We start from the raw sequence: 13,785 nt of genomic DNA, 5'->3' as shown, positions 1-13,785 counted from the left end.
AGCCGCATATATACCTGGCTGGGGGGTCTCTCAGGGGGGTTTGTCATCGTGGGGCGCGATGGAGTGGCCACTGACATGGCCGTTACAGGGCGTCGTGGAGCAGCGCTGGGTACGGCCATGACAGGGCGTAGTGGAGTTCCGCTTTGTACGGCTGATACAGGAGATCGTGGAACAGCATCGGATACAGCCGTTGCAGGGAGTAGTGGAGCAGGAGGCCTCGGCGTGCCTCTGGGAAGCAGCCTGTCGTTATCAAGAGATCTCCGACTCGGGGTCGGAGTGCTGGATCAGGGGGCAGCCGACTCGGGGTCGGGCTGCGGTGCTGAGGATATCCGACTTGGGGTCGGATTGCTAGATTAAGGGGCAGCCGACTCGGGGTCGGGCTGCGAAGCCGAAGATGTCCGACTCGGGGCCGGACTGCTGGATCGAAGGGCAGCCGACTCGAGGTCGGGCTGCGGTGCTGAGGATATCCGACTCGGGGTCGGATTGCTGGATCAAAGGACAGCCGTAGTCTTCATGGGCGCGCGTGCCGATCACGTGGAGCATGGCGGCTTAGTTCCCCCGTAACAGTAGCCCCCCACTTCCGAGCCTGGAACCAGAAGGGGAACGGGCGAAGGGAGTGATGCTTCGAGATTGCCGCCATCCCTCGGAGAGGCGCGCGCGCTTCGAGCTCCCCGCCTTCTTTATGGCGTATGGCGGTTGTTGCTGACCTGGCAGTCTGAGGATTTCGGCGGACATCCTTCCTTAATGGTGTCGATTCGCCTTTGGGGCGCGAGCGACCCTTCGGCGGCCAGGCGTCCTCTGGCGTCATCGAGGCATCACCCGCCTTTCCGCCTATTTAACCGGGGGCCCTCCCCCGTCCGTCTTCCTCTTTACAGACATTTTCGAGTTTCCCCTTTGCGCTGCCGTTGTTGCCGTCGGACTGTTCGCTTGCTTCTCCTTTGACGCTCTCGGAGCCGTTCTTCCTTCTCTTCCGGTGAGTTACCCCATTCTTCTACTTAGGGCTCTCCATACTTTCTCCTTTTGTACTAGTGTACCCCAGTCGTCCCGATCTTTCCCCCCTTCTTGTCCCCGTCCTGACCGTAGGTTTATTGGCCATTAGGAATGGGCGAAGTGAGAGCAGACCACATTAAGTCGGAGCTGGTCGCCGAAGACTTAGACAAACTCGTGGCTCGGTACCACCTTCCCGAGGCCTGCAACGTTACGCTCCCGGGGCCTGAGGAGAGGATGTTCCATCCTCCTCCAGGGAAGATCGCCAACAATGAGGGCATTCTCCAGGCCAGGTTCCGCTTTCCCCCTTCGGACTTAGTCGTGCAGGTACTCCGGGGTTTAAGAGTTGCGCCGACGCAACTGGTGCCGAACTCGTGGCGTGCCCTGACGGTCTTCCAGGTTTTCTGCCGCATGCACGAGATTCCCGCCACTCTGAATGTTTTTTGGGAGTTCTACAGCCTGAGTGGCCACCCCCAGGACAAAGGGTGGTGGTGCTTTGCGGCGCGGCGAGGGTGCGGCCTCGTCAAAGAGGCTCCTTCCTCCATTCACGGCTGGAAGGAGCGTTTCTTCTTCATCGATGTAGATCCCTCTTGGGAAATCAGGGCAACCTGGGAGACGCCGATGAAGTCCCCGATCGGCCTATCGAGACTGTCGAGGGAGGAATCCGATGGCTTGGCCGCCTTGAAGGGGTTGGTTGCCGAGGGCCAGCTCCCCCCGGTGGCCCGCCTTATTTTCGAGGATACCTTGGTGAATGTCGGTCTGAGCTCGGTCCCCACCGACCGTGAGCCCGCCACCATTTCTTTTTTGACTCTTTTCTCCTCTTTCGTCTCGTTCTTTCCTTCGGTTTCTCAGCCCTCGACCATCTCGTTCTTGTTGCAGAGATTGACGACGTCATGCGGTCGGACAAGGGACCGGCTGTTGGTAGGTCGTCCCTACTGGAAGCGGTCCGAAGGAGGAAACGAGCTCCTCCGAGCGGGGCCCCGCCGGCGAAGAAGTCCCGCAAGGAGGTGCCTCCGACGCCGACCGACGAGTCCGGGCCCACCGATCAGGGAGACGCCGTGGGCACGGACCGGCAGCTGATGCTGTATCAGCCCTCCGGTGGTGAGGCTGCCGCTATTCCGGAGGTATCATCCGAGCCCGCTCGAGACGGACGGGTCGGACGTGATCGGTCCCCGGCCCGGCCTTCGACCCAGCCGGCTCCTGATGATTCGAGGAGGGACGCGCCGAGGCCCCGGCCGAGCGGGGCCCTATCAATTCCTGGAGTGACCCCCGCCCCGAGCACAATCAGCAGGACTCTTCCCCAGGCGATGGATAAGGGTAAGGCTGCAGAACCACCATCCGGCTCCGGGGAGAAATCGGGGTCGGCCTTCACTACCGATGGCGCCCGAAACCTCATCGAAACAGTGCTGCTGGAGAAGGACCGTCGGCGGGTCCGGGAGTTGGGGGTCTCTGACGTCGGGGCTGCCAGCTGTGTCTGTCTCATGTCGGTGAGTGTTCTTCTGGCCGCTTTTCACCATTTATTAGCTCTGTTGTTCTCCGCCTGACGCCCTCACTTTTCCTATCTCTTAGCTCGCCCAGTACATGATCCGTCTAGAGGAGTGCTACAAGGAACAGGCGGGGCTTCTGGCGAAGGCCGAGGACCGACTGAAAGCAGTGGAAGAGGGAGGCCAGGCTGTGGCGGGCAGGACGACCGGAGACCTCGAGGCGAGGCTCCGGGAGGCCGAAGAGCGGGCACTCGGCTTCGCCGCCCTCGAGAAGCAACTGTTGGAAGCTCGGGAGCAACTCAAAGTCGCCTCGGGCCTTGAAAGCAGGGTTAAGAAGGCGGAGGAACGAGCTGAAAAGCAGTCCCGGAAGGTCGCGGACTATCGAGAGAGGTGGGAGAAGGCTCAGCGGTCTGCCGACAGCGCCCGCAACCGAACCCGGTCTCTTGAAGCCAAACTGGGCGAATTGGAGTCAGCCTTGGAGAGGTCCCGCGCGAACGACCAAGAGCTCCGTTCGTGCCTGGAGGAAGCTGAGGCCGCTCGCACTGCTGCCGAGGCGAAGCATAAGGAGGCTCAGGCTAATCTGCTGAGGGTCTCCTCCGAGGCTGAAGACCGGATTGTGGCGAAGGTCTTGGAGGCTAAGGCTCTGATTACGGAGCGAGCAGAGGCGGCGCTGGCCGAGAAGAGTGCGGAGATCGGGCGCCAGGCGGTACAGGCTTATCGTCAGTCCGCCGAGTTCACCCGTGATATGTCGGAGGCGGTACGGGCCTATCGTCAGTCTGACGAGTTCGTCCGTGACGCGTCGGACGCGGGGTCCGAATCCTTCATCTTAGGCTTCGAGGAGGGCCTGGCAAGGGTGTCGGCTAAGTACTCCGAAGTTGACCTGAGTGGGATTTCCCTTCTCGACTCCTCTCCGGCGCCATCGCCTGCTGATTCTCCTACCGCCTCCCTACCCCCTGCGGACGAGCCCGACGCTCCCGACCCGGGGGTTCCTCCATGCTGACCTCTTGTACCTTTCGTTGTCCTCTTTTTTTTGTATGTCGGCGTTTTGCCAAATTGTATGGGCCTTGGCCCTGAAACAATGAAAATTAATACAAGTCGAATGTTTCTTCATCTCGCTTTCGTCCTCCTCTTTTTTTTTCTTTTTAACTCTTGGCAGCGTCTTGCCGACTCCTGACTCTCGAAGTTCTTCCGGCCCTAAGCCAGGCATCCGAGGGTTAGGCCTCAGGAAATTCTTCCGGCGCTAAGCCAGGCATCCGAGGGTTAGGCCTCAGGAAATTCTTCCGGCGCTAAGCCAGGCATCCGAGGGTTAGGCCTCAGGAAATTCTTCCGGCACTAAGCCAGGCATCCGAGGGTTAGGCCTCAGAAAATTCTTCCGGCACTAAGCTAGGCATCCGAGGGTTAGGCCTCAGGAAATTCTTCCGGCGCTAAGCCAGGCATCCGAGGGTTAGGCCTCAGGAAATTCTTCCGGCACTAAGCCAGGCATCCGAGGGTTAGGCCTCAGGAAATTCTTCCGGCACTAAGCCAGGCATCCGAGGGTTAGGCCTCAGGAAATTCTTCCGGCACTAAGCCAGGCATCCGAGGGTTAGGCCTCAGGAAATTCTTCCGGCACTAAGCCAGGCATCCGAGGGTTAGGCCTCAGGAAATTCTTCCGGCACTAAGCCAGGCATCCGAGGGTTAGGCCTCAGGAAATTCTTTCGGCACTAAGCCAGGCATCCGAGGGTTAGGCCTCAGGAAATTCCGCTCGTTGGTCGGCCAAGGCTGGCGCAAGCCGAGGCGACCGGTCGGGGCTTCAGGCTAGTCTGGTCCCGGGATGGTCATCGGGTTAGCCTGGCATCCGAGGGCCGACCCTCGGGAGATTCCGCTCGTTGGTCGGCCAAGGTTGGCGCAAGCCAAGGCGACCGGTCGGGGCTTCAGGCTAGTCTGCTCCCGGGATGATCATCGAGTTAGCCTGGCATCCGAGGGCCGGGCCTCGGGAGATTCCGCTCGTTGGTCGGCCAAGGCTGGCGCAAGCCAAGGCGACCGGTCGGGGCTTCAGGCTAGTCTGCTCCCGGGATGATCATCGGGTTAGCCTGGCATCCGAGGGCCGAGCCTCGGGAGATTCCGCTCGTTGGTCGGCCAAGGCTGGCGCAAGCCAAGGCGACCGGTCAGGGCTTCAGGCTAGTCTGCTCCCGGGATGATCATCGGGTTAGCCTGGCATCCGAGGGCCGGGCCTCGGGAGATTCCGCTCGTTGGTCGGCCAAGGCGACCGGTCGGGGCTTCAGGCTAGTCTGCTCCCGGGATGATCATCGGGTTAGCCTGGCATCCGAGGGTCGAGCCTCGGGAGATTCCGCTCGTTGGTCGGCCAAGGCTGGCGCAAGCCAAGGCGACCGGTCGGGGCTTCAGGCTAGTCTGCTCCCGGGATGATCATCGGGTTAGCCTGGCATCCGAGGGCCGAGCCTCGTGAGATTCCGCTCGTTGGTCGGCCAAGGCTGGCGCAAGCCGAGGCGACCGGCCGGGACTTCAGGCTAGTCTGCTCCCGGGATGATCATCGGGTTAGCCTGGCATCCGAGGGCCGTGCCTCGAGAAATTCCGCTCGTTAGCCATGCGCCTGTCGCTTGCAGCCCGACGGGGTTTCTCCGTGGCCAGCTGCGATCGTGTTTCTCCTCTTCTCCAAGCGTTGCCTGGGGAACACCAGAAGGGCATTAAACGCTAATTGATGCGTTACCTGGGAAATCGGATCGCCAGTTGCTGCTTGCGAGGAGTGTCAGTTAAGCGGCCGCGATGCGCGCGTTCTTCGAGGCGGATGCGGCCTGGGCGCGAGCGGAGATATGTGGACCTAGGGATACGTGCCACCCGGAGTGTCCTGCACAAAGAATGCGATTAAGGAGAATGACGCTTAGAAAATCGCGGGAAGATACACCTCGAGAGCCAGAATGGCTCCGGATTCAATGCGTCCGCATTTATGGGAGCCACCCGCATCGGAACGACCGGGGGGCTGCAGTTTGGCTATAAATACAGGTGCAGGTGCGATGGAGTTTGCCAAGCCGGAGCTGTTCAAGTTGCCATGGATCGTGGACCTTCTCTCTAGCGCATGGCTGAGAGACTCCTGCCGAAGGAACGGGAGGCGCGCCCCTCGCGACTTCAGCCAACTAGCCGTTTCATCTGGGATCAGCAAGGAGGGTCTCTCCGGCGGAACTCCGCTCTAGGCGTTTCATCCGGGATCACATCTCCCCTCCTTGAAGTTCAGCCTCCCGATTGAGCTCTGCACCAGACGCCTGACCCGGGACCGCGCCTCCATATGCTCTTCCCCCTTGTATTCCTTCTCTCCCCTAACACTGGGGAGGACCGGAATATCCCTTGGAGGTGGCATTCCTCTGGAGGCAGCGGGAGCTTCGTCGGCGGCGGCTCCTCATCCTCTTCGTGGGGCGTGGATGGCGCCTCCGGTTGGAGGCAGTGTGGACTTCTCCTTCGTCCACTTCTTCTTCATCCGCGCCGGTTCTTCGTCTCTTTCGTGAGACGTCGATGGCGCCTCCGGTTGGAAGCACCCACTTCCGACGGGATTGCAACCGCTTCAGATGGAGGTTTCGGGATCCCAGATCTTCAGCTCCTCGGAGTCTCCACCTCTTCTTTACTTTCTTTACACCCTAATTCCCCTCTGAGAATTCCTTGTAATCACACGAGCACGCCGTTGTAACCAGAAATTATTGAAATGCAAAGTGTTATACATTTTTGAACTGTCTTTCTGGCATCGTCGTTCTACTGGTAATACATCCGCAGGTTAGCGGAATTCCAGCTCCTTAGAATTTCTCGACCATCTAGGGTCTCCAACTGGTAGGAGCCAGGTCGGTTTACCCAGCGAACCTTATATGGGCCTTCCCAATTTGGTGCTAGCTTCCCACCTTCCGCAGGTCGAGATGCTTTAGCTCGCCTTAGCACCAGATCTCCGATTCTGAAAAGCTTCGGTCGGACCTTGGAGTTGTAATATCGGGCCACCCTCCGCTGATACATCGCCATCCGAACCTGCGCCATTTCCCTCGCTTCTTCCAAGAGATCCAGGTTCCCTCGGAGTTGTTCCGAATTGGCCTCGGGTCGGTGCGCGGCCACCCGAGGTGAGGGGAGTCCGAGCTCCACGGGGACAACGGCTTCCGTGCCATAGGTTAGGCTGAAAGGCGTCTCCCCGGTAGGGGTCCGATGCGTGGTCCGATACGCCCAAAGGACATTCTCGAGTTCTTCGACCCAAGCTTGCCCCGTCCGACCGATTCGCGCTTTGATTCCTTGGAGGATTGTCCGATTTGTGACCTTGGCCTCGCCGTTGGTTTGGGGATGCGACACAGATGTGAACCGATGCTCGATCCCGAACTCCTCGCCGAAGTCACGGAAATGCTTGTTGTCGAACTGTCGCCCATTATCCGAGATGAGGACCCGAGGTACCCCAAATCGGACAATGATGTTCTTCTTCACGAACTTCCAGACTTGTACCTCCGTGATAGTGGCCAGCGGCTCATCTTTTGGAAGGCCTCGTAAAACAAAATATCAGCTGAGCTTCCACTATCCACAAGAACACGCCTTACATCATAGTTCGCCATAGTGAGGGAGATCACCATGGCATCATCATGGGGGGTCTGAACCCCCTTTACATCCTCATCACAAAAAGTGATTACATTTCCGACCCGCTGCCTCTTCGCGACGGCCACCCCTGATGCTTCCACCGAGCCCCCTGCGTTCCTCACGGGCCGAGAGCAGCCCCCAGTGATGGTGTGGATCACGCCCGCGACGGGTCGATTCTGCTCCCGAGGCTCCTGAGGGGCCGGGTCGGCCGGACGCGGGTCTGCGGGGGGACGTCGGTCGTTTACATATCGACCGAGATGCCCTCGGCGGATGAGAGCCTCGATCTCGTCCCGAAGCTGGAAGCAGTCTTCGGTGTCGTGGCCGTGGTCTCGGTGGTACTCACAGTACGCCCGAGAGGGCCTCCTCCCAGGGATTTTCTTCATCTGCCTCGGGACCGGGAGGTTCTCCCGCCCCTTGACCTCCATAAGGATCTGGGCCCGGGGGGCCAGGAGTGGGGTGTACCGATTGAAGCGTCGGTGCGGAGAACGAGGGCGTGGGGCGCCGTGGTTCCTCGCCGGTGACGGGCTTCTACGCCGATGTTGAGGCGTCGGGCTCCTCCTCTGGGGTGCCTCTTTTCGCCTTTTCTTCCCGAACTTTAGAGGGGCCTCGGCGGCCTCCTTGTTCCGGTGGACGGCTGCCTCCTCGGCGTCTGCATACTGGTTCGCCCGAGACAACAGCTCCGGAAAGCTCCGCGGCAGGCGTTTGTCCAGGGAGAAGGTGAGTCTGCCCTTCCGGAAGCCACGCTTCAGGGCTGAGAGAGCCACCTCCTGGCTCAGGTTCCGGACCTCCAATGTAGCCTTGTTGAAGCGGGTAAGGTAATCCCGCAGGCTTTCTCCCTCGTTTTGCCGGACATCAAAGAGGGAGTCGGAAACCAATCGCCGCCGGCTACTGACGGCGAAATGGCTGATGAAGAGGCGAGTGAACTGGTCAAAGGACTGGATAGAGTCAGCCTCTAGGCCGGCGAACCACGCCCTGGCTGGGCCACGGAGGGTCGCCGGGAAGGCCTTGCAGAGGAGAGGATCTGATGCTCCATGGAGGAGCATAAGAGTCCTGAAACTCTCCACGTGATCCCGCGGGTCCGCCGCCCCGTCATAGGGCTCGATCGCCGGCATTTTGAATTCCGGCGGATTTGGGGTCCGCAGGATCCTCGAGGCAAGCGCCGGTTGGGAGGAGATCTCCAAGTCGGCGAAGAGATCTTTGGAGTGGCCCTTCAGGACCTGGAGTTGTCTGTGGAGATCGTCCACCCGCCGGTCCAGGGAGCGCGACCGGTGGGTGGGAGACAAGGAGCGGCGCGAGGGGGACCGACTGAAGTGCGGGCCCCTCGAGGACTGGGGGGTCTGAGAACGCGCCCGGGTCCGCCTCTCGTACCCCGCGCAGCTTCGATGAGAAGGTCCTGGCAGAATGGACCGTGCTCGAGAACCTTCCTCGCGCCGGCGCTCCTCCCCATGGGAGAGGAAGGAGCGCGGGTTGAGGAAGACAGGTGAGCGCTCGGGGGGCAGCGGCTCCTGGGCCCGCTGTGGCGCTCGAGACATCACACCCTGCAGGTTCTGCACTGCCTCCGCGAGGGTGCGAACCTGCTGGGCTAACTGGTCGAACTGAGCGGCTTCGACCATCTGAATGGGGGGTGGAATGGTGGAGTGTTGCTGAGAATGTGTTGGAGACGCAGCGGCCTCCCGGCCGGAGGCGCGAGAGGCCCCGCGACCAGAGGCATTGGAAGCTCCACGACCACCTCGCCGTGCCATTACGATCGCTCTGAGATCAGGCCCTTCCTCTAGCGCCAACTGTTGCTGGTGGTCCAAACCGAGAACGATTGACACAGCGGTGTGAACGGGGTTCCGTCTGAGTTGTCTTGGTTGGTGTTGGTTACGCTCCACCTTCCACCGGAAAACCTGCGAGCAAGCCTCGCACCACCACTGGGGTAGTGGGGGCCCTCCGACGATCAAGTCAGAGGAGATTGGAGAAGAAGGAGAGATAATAATAGCAAGCAAGAGAGTGCTCTGGAAGATATTGCTTACCCCCCCTTCTCCCCCCAGCCGCATATATACCTGGCTGGGGGGTCTCTCAGGGGGGTTTGTCATCGTGGGGCGCGATGGAGTGGCCACTGACATGGCCGTTACAGGGCGTCGTGGAGCAGCGCTGGGTACGGCCATGACAGGGCGTAGTGGAGTTCCGCTTTGTACGGCTGATACAGGAGATCGTGGAACAGCATCGGATACAGCCGTTGCAGGGAGTAGTGGAGCAGGAGGCCTCGGCGTGCCTCTGGGAAGCAGCCTGTCGTTATCAAGAGATCTCCGACTCGGGGTCGGAGTGCTGGATCAGGGGGCAGCCGACTCGGGGTCGGGCTGCGGTGCTGAGGATATCCGACTTGGGGTCGGATTGCTAGATTAAGGGGCAGCCGACTCGGGGTCGGGCTGCGAAGCCGAAGATGTCCGACTCGGGGCCGGACTGCTGGATCGAAGGGCAGCCGACTCGAGGTCGGGCTGCGGTGCTGAGGATATCCGACTCGGGGTCGGATTGTTGGATCAAAGGACAGCCGTAGTCTTCATGGGCGCGCGTGCCGGTCACGTGGAGCATGGCGGCTTAGTTCCCCCGTAACAGTTATCAACATAGATAGAAGGAATATATGGTCCATTAACTATGACGCTCCAAACATCATAGTCTTGGGCTTGGATAAATATCCTCATTCTATCCTTCCAATAGGTATAGTTAGCTCCATTGAACAATGGAGGCCTATTGGTGGATTGCCCCTCACTAAGGGAAGATCCAAAAGGGGTTGTCATTTTAATTTTTTACTCTTTTTAAGGATTGGAATACCAATCGATATGAGAGCACCTGCTCTGATACCACTTGTTGCCCAAGGAGACAACCCAAGAGGAGGGATGAATTGGGTTTTAATTAATTATTGACCAATTAAAAATAAGGTGAGTGATTAACTAAATATATTGCAAGTGAATTAGTAAGATTACTAGATGCAATGAGTGAAGAGAGTGAAAGAGACAAGGTGCAATACAAACACAGAAAAATTTATAGTGGTTCGGAGCCAACTCTTGCTCCTACGTCCACTCCTCAAGCTGCACTTAGGAATTCACTATAATCCCTAGGATTACAGCCGGTTGTTTTACAAGCTCACAACTCAACTTGTTGTTTTCACGAGGTCACAACGAACTCGGTCGGTTTTGATAGGCTCACCAACTAGAACCAACTGATTGTTTTCTTAGGTTCACAATCAAACCCAGTTGGTTTTTTCCGGTTCACCAACCATAACCTTACATCGTTGGTTTTATCTTTGGCTCACCAACAAACCTTACAACCCTTGATTCAATCCCCTGATTGAATCAAGTATACAAACTAAGAGTTTATAGTTCACAGGAAAGCTTCTAAAAAAACAAGTGTGAGACAATATAATCAAAATAGAGTTAGAAGCCCTCAAACAGATTTTAGATGCGGAAGTGAGGGGGCATCTCGATTTCTGAGTCTCCTCTTGAATGTGCCGAAGGATGGAGGACAGTAGTAGAGCCTTGAATACGAAGGAAGCACTTTTTGGTTTGAAGCACTTCTTCCTTCTTTTGCTTGTATTTATTCTTCGGAAGCTTTTAGTAGTTGAAATGCTTTTATGCTTAGATGGAATAACTCTCTTGTTGTTTACTACTATTCACTCTGGCTATTTAAGTGGTTTCTTTCGAAAACTAGCCATTAGGGAGTGATTTGTAGCCGTTCTGTTCCGTCTGCACATCCTGACAATGTATCCGTTGGGATCAGAGTCGACTCGTGCGATCTGGAGTCGACTCGGCTGTTATTGGAGTCGACTCGCGCTTTACTGGAGACGACTCGCCCACTGTGCAGAATTTGAATTAAAGTGCTTTCCTCATTTTGGGGTCGACTTGGACCAAACTGGAGTCAACTCGCCAACAGCTGGAGATGACTCGGGCACTTAGGGGTCGGCTCGCTATTAGGGTTTCAGAAACTCAACTTTCTATTTTTATTCCTCGAGTCAACTCGGGTTTACTTGGAGTCGACTCGACTGACTTGAGAGGCGACTCGAGATCTTCGGAAGACGTCTCGTTCTTAGAGACTGCAAAAACTGATTCTCTGCCTTTTGAGTTGTTCTGCCTCGGAGTCGACTCGACTGACTTGAGAGGCGACTCGAGATCTTCGGAAGACGTCTCGTTCTTAGAGACAGCAAAAACTGATTCTCTGCCTTTTGAGTTGTTCTGCCTCGGAGTCGACTCGGGCCTTGTTGAAGTTGACTCGGCTAACTTGAGGGTCGACTCTGAAACAATTGGAGTCGACTCGTTCACAGGGTCTCCAAAATTGAGTCTCTACCTTTCAGACTGCTTTCCTCTAGGAGTCGACTCGGACAAACTTAGAGTCGACTCGCCAAGCGTCGGAGTCGACTCGCAACCTTCTGGAGTCAACTCGGTAACAGGGTCTAAAATCCATCGTTCTATCTTTCTATCTGTTACCCTTTGGAGTCGACTCGGGACCATCTGGAGTCGACTCGCCGAGCATCGAAGTCAACTCGAAACCTTTTGGAGTCAACTCGTTAACAGGGTCTAAAACCCATCATTCTGTCTTTCTGTCTGTTCTCAGTCGGAGTCGACTCGTAGAGTGCCGAAGTCGACTCGAGCTTGTGCCAGAACCTTTAAACCACTCGGAGTCGACTCGCAAAGTTCCGGAGTCGACTTGTGATGCAGACTTTGGTTCAAATTGAGTCCAACACTTAGCCAAATTACTTTGAACCAAAGCTCGAGGCACTTAAACTGAAATTCATAAAGATTTGCCTAAAACACTAGATTGAATTCATTAGAATAACATAAGACATACTTCAATGCTTTGAGCTCATCAAAATCAATTAGGAAATACTCAATCACTCCACATTAGAGTTGGGCAACGGGCCGTGCCGGGCCGGCCCGGCCCAGGCCCCCCGGGCCCAAATTCTAAGCGGGCCGTGCCTGGCACGGCCCGTGAGGCACGGAAGGCCAGCCCGGCCCGGCCCCCGGCCCCTCTATTGGTGGGCCGGGCCGGGCACGGCACGGCACGGGCCGTGCCAGGCACGGCCCGTAACGGGCGCAAACGGGCCGTGCCAGGCACGGCCCGCAACGTCTCTAAACGGGCCGTGCCTGGCACGGCCCGTAACGGCTCCAGACGGGCCGTGCCTGGCACGGCCCGTCTGGAGAGGGGGAGGGAAAATAGCCGTTTCCAACGGCTATTTTCGGGAAAAAGTCGATTTTACCCCTCCCAACAGTCCAATAACGGCTGAATGGAAGGGTATTTTGGGAAAAAAAAATTTTGGGCTTCTATAAATAGCCCATTCCTCCCTCATTCTCACCACACCAAACCTCTCATTCTCTCCTTCTCTACTGCTATTATTTCTCTCCTCTAAAGTGCTCTTCTAGCAATTTAATTTTTAGTTTGTTCAAGTGCTACACAAGAGGAGGTTCCTGTTGAGAAGAGAAGGTCTCTTCTGTTGAGAGCACAAGAGGAAGCTCGGAATCTCGGCTCTGCCTCTGCCCTCCGACCCTCTACTCAATTCCTCCTTGCGGTTAGTTTTTATTTTTTGAATTAATCATAGATATGTCATCTTTTGAGGAAAGTCAGTTTGGCATTCCTGTTTCTGAGGGAAAAGAAACTAATCCCCAACCCCCTGTTCCTAGTTCCTCTAGAACTGGTGAACCGAGTGAAGGTCAAACCTCTTCTCGTAAGAGGACTAGTACTGTATGGAATGAATTTGATAGAGTTATGGTTGAGGGAGTCTGGAAAGCTAAATGTAAAAAATGTGCCAAACTTTATAGTTGTAGTAGTAGTGGGGGAACAGGGCATTTAAAAAGACATCAAGAGAGTCATAGGATGCATGATTCTCATGCTCAAACTCAAAGTAGCCTTAATATACAAGGGGGATTACTTGTAGGTAATTTTGCATATAATCATGAAAATCAAAGAAAAGCACTTGTAAAATGGATAGTTAAGGATGAATTACCTTTTAGTTTATGTGAATCTTTTAATTTTGAAGAATATGTTCAATTAAACCTACAACCTGCTTACAAAAGAACTAGTAGGCGTACATTTAGAAGAGTAGCTATGACCAATTTTTTAGCAATGAAACAAAATTTAATTGAAACACTTTCTACTTTAAATGTAAAAATTTCATTAACTTCTGATATTTGGTCAGCATCTGTAGGTAGTAATTGTTTTATTGCCATTACTGCTCATTATATTGATAATGATTGGCAATTAAATAAACGTATTCTTGCTTTTCGTGCTTTTGATTTTCCACATTCTGGGCAACAAATTTCAAATATAATTTATCAAACTGCATGTTCATATAATATTAATGATAAAATTATGTCTATTACTTTTGATAATGCATCTAATAATAATTCTGCTGTTGTATTATTTAAAGACTCATTGCATCCCATATTAGATGGAAATTTACTGCATATTAGATGTGCATGTCATATCTTAAATCTTTCTGTTCAAGCTGGCATGGGCATGATTCAAGATGTGATTTCAAAAATTAGAAATGCAGTTTCTTTTATTCATGCTTCTAGATCAAGACTTCAAGAATTTAAGGAATTATGCATAAATCATGGTAAACGTTTTAAAAAATTTAAACTTGATGTAATTACTCGTTGGAACTCCACATATAGCATGATACATGATGCATACCCATATAAAAATTTATTAAGTGCATATATTAATGATCGTGGATTAGGATTTACATTGACTG

This window comes from Phoenix dactylifera, unplaced genomic scaffold (assembly GCF_009389715.1).
Source record: "Phoenix dactylifera cultivar Barhee BC4 unplaced genomic scaffold, palm_55x_up_171113_PBpolish2nd_filt_p 000899F, whole genome shotgun sequence".
NCBI lineage: Eukaryota > Viridiplantae > Streptophyta > Magnoliopsida > Arecales > Arecaceae > Phoenix > Phoenix dactylifera.
This window is presented reverse-complemented; position numbering follows the sequence as displayed.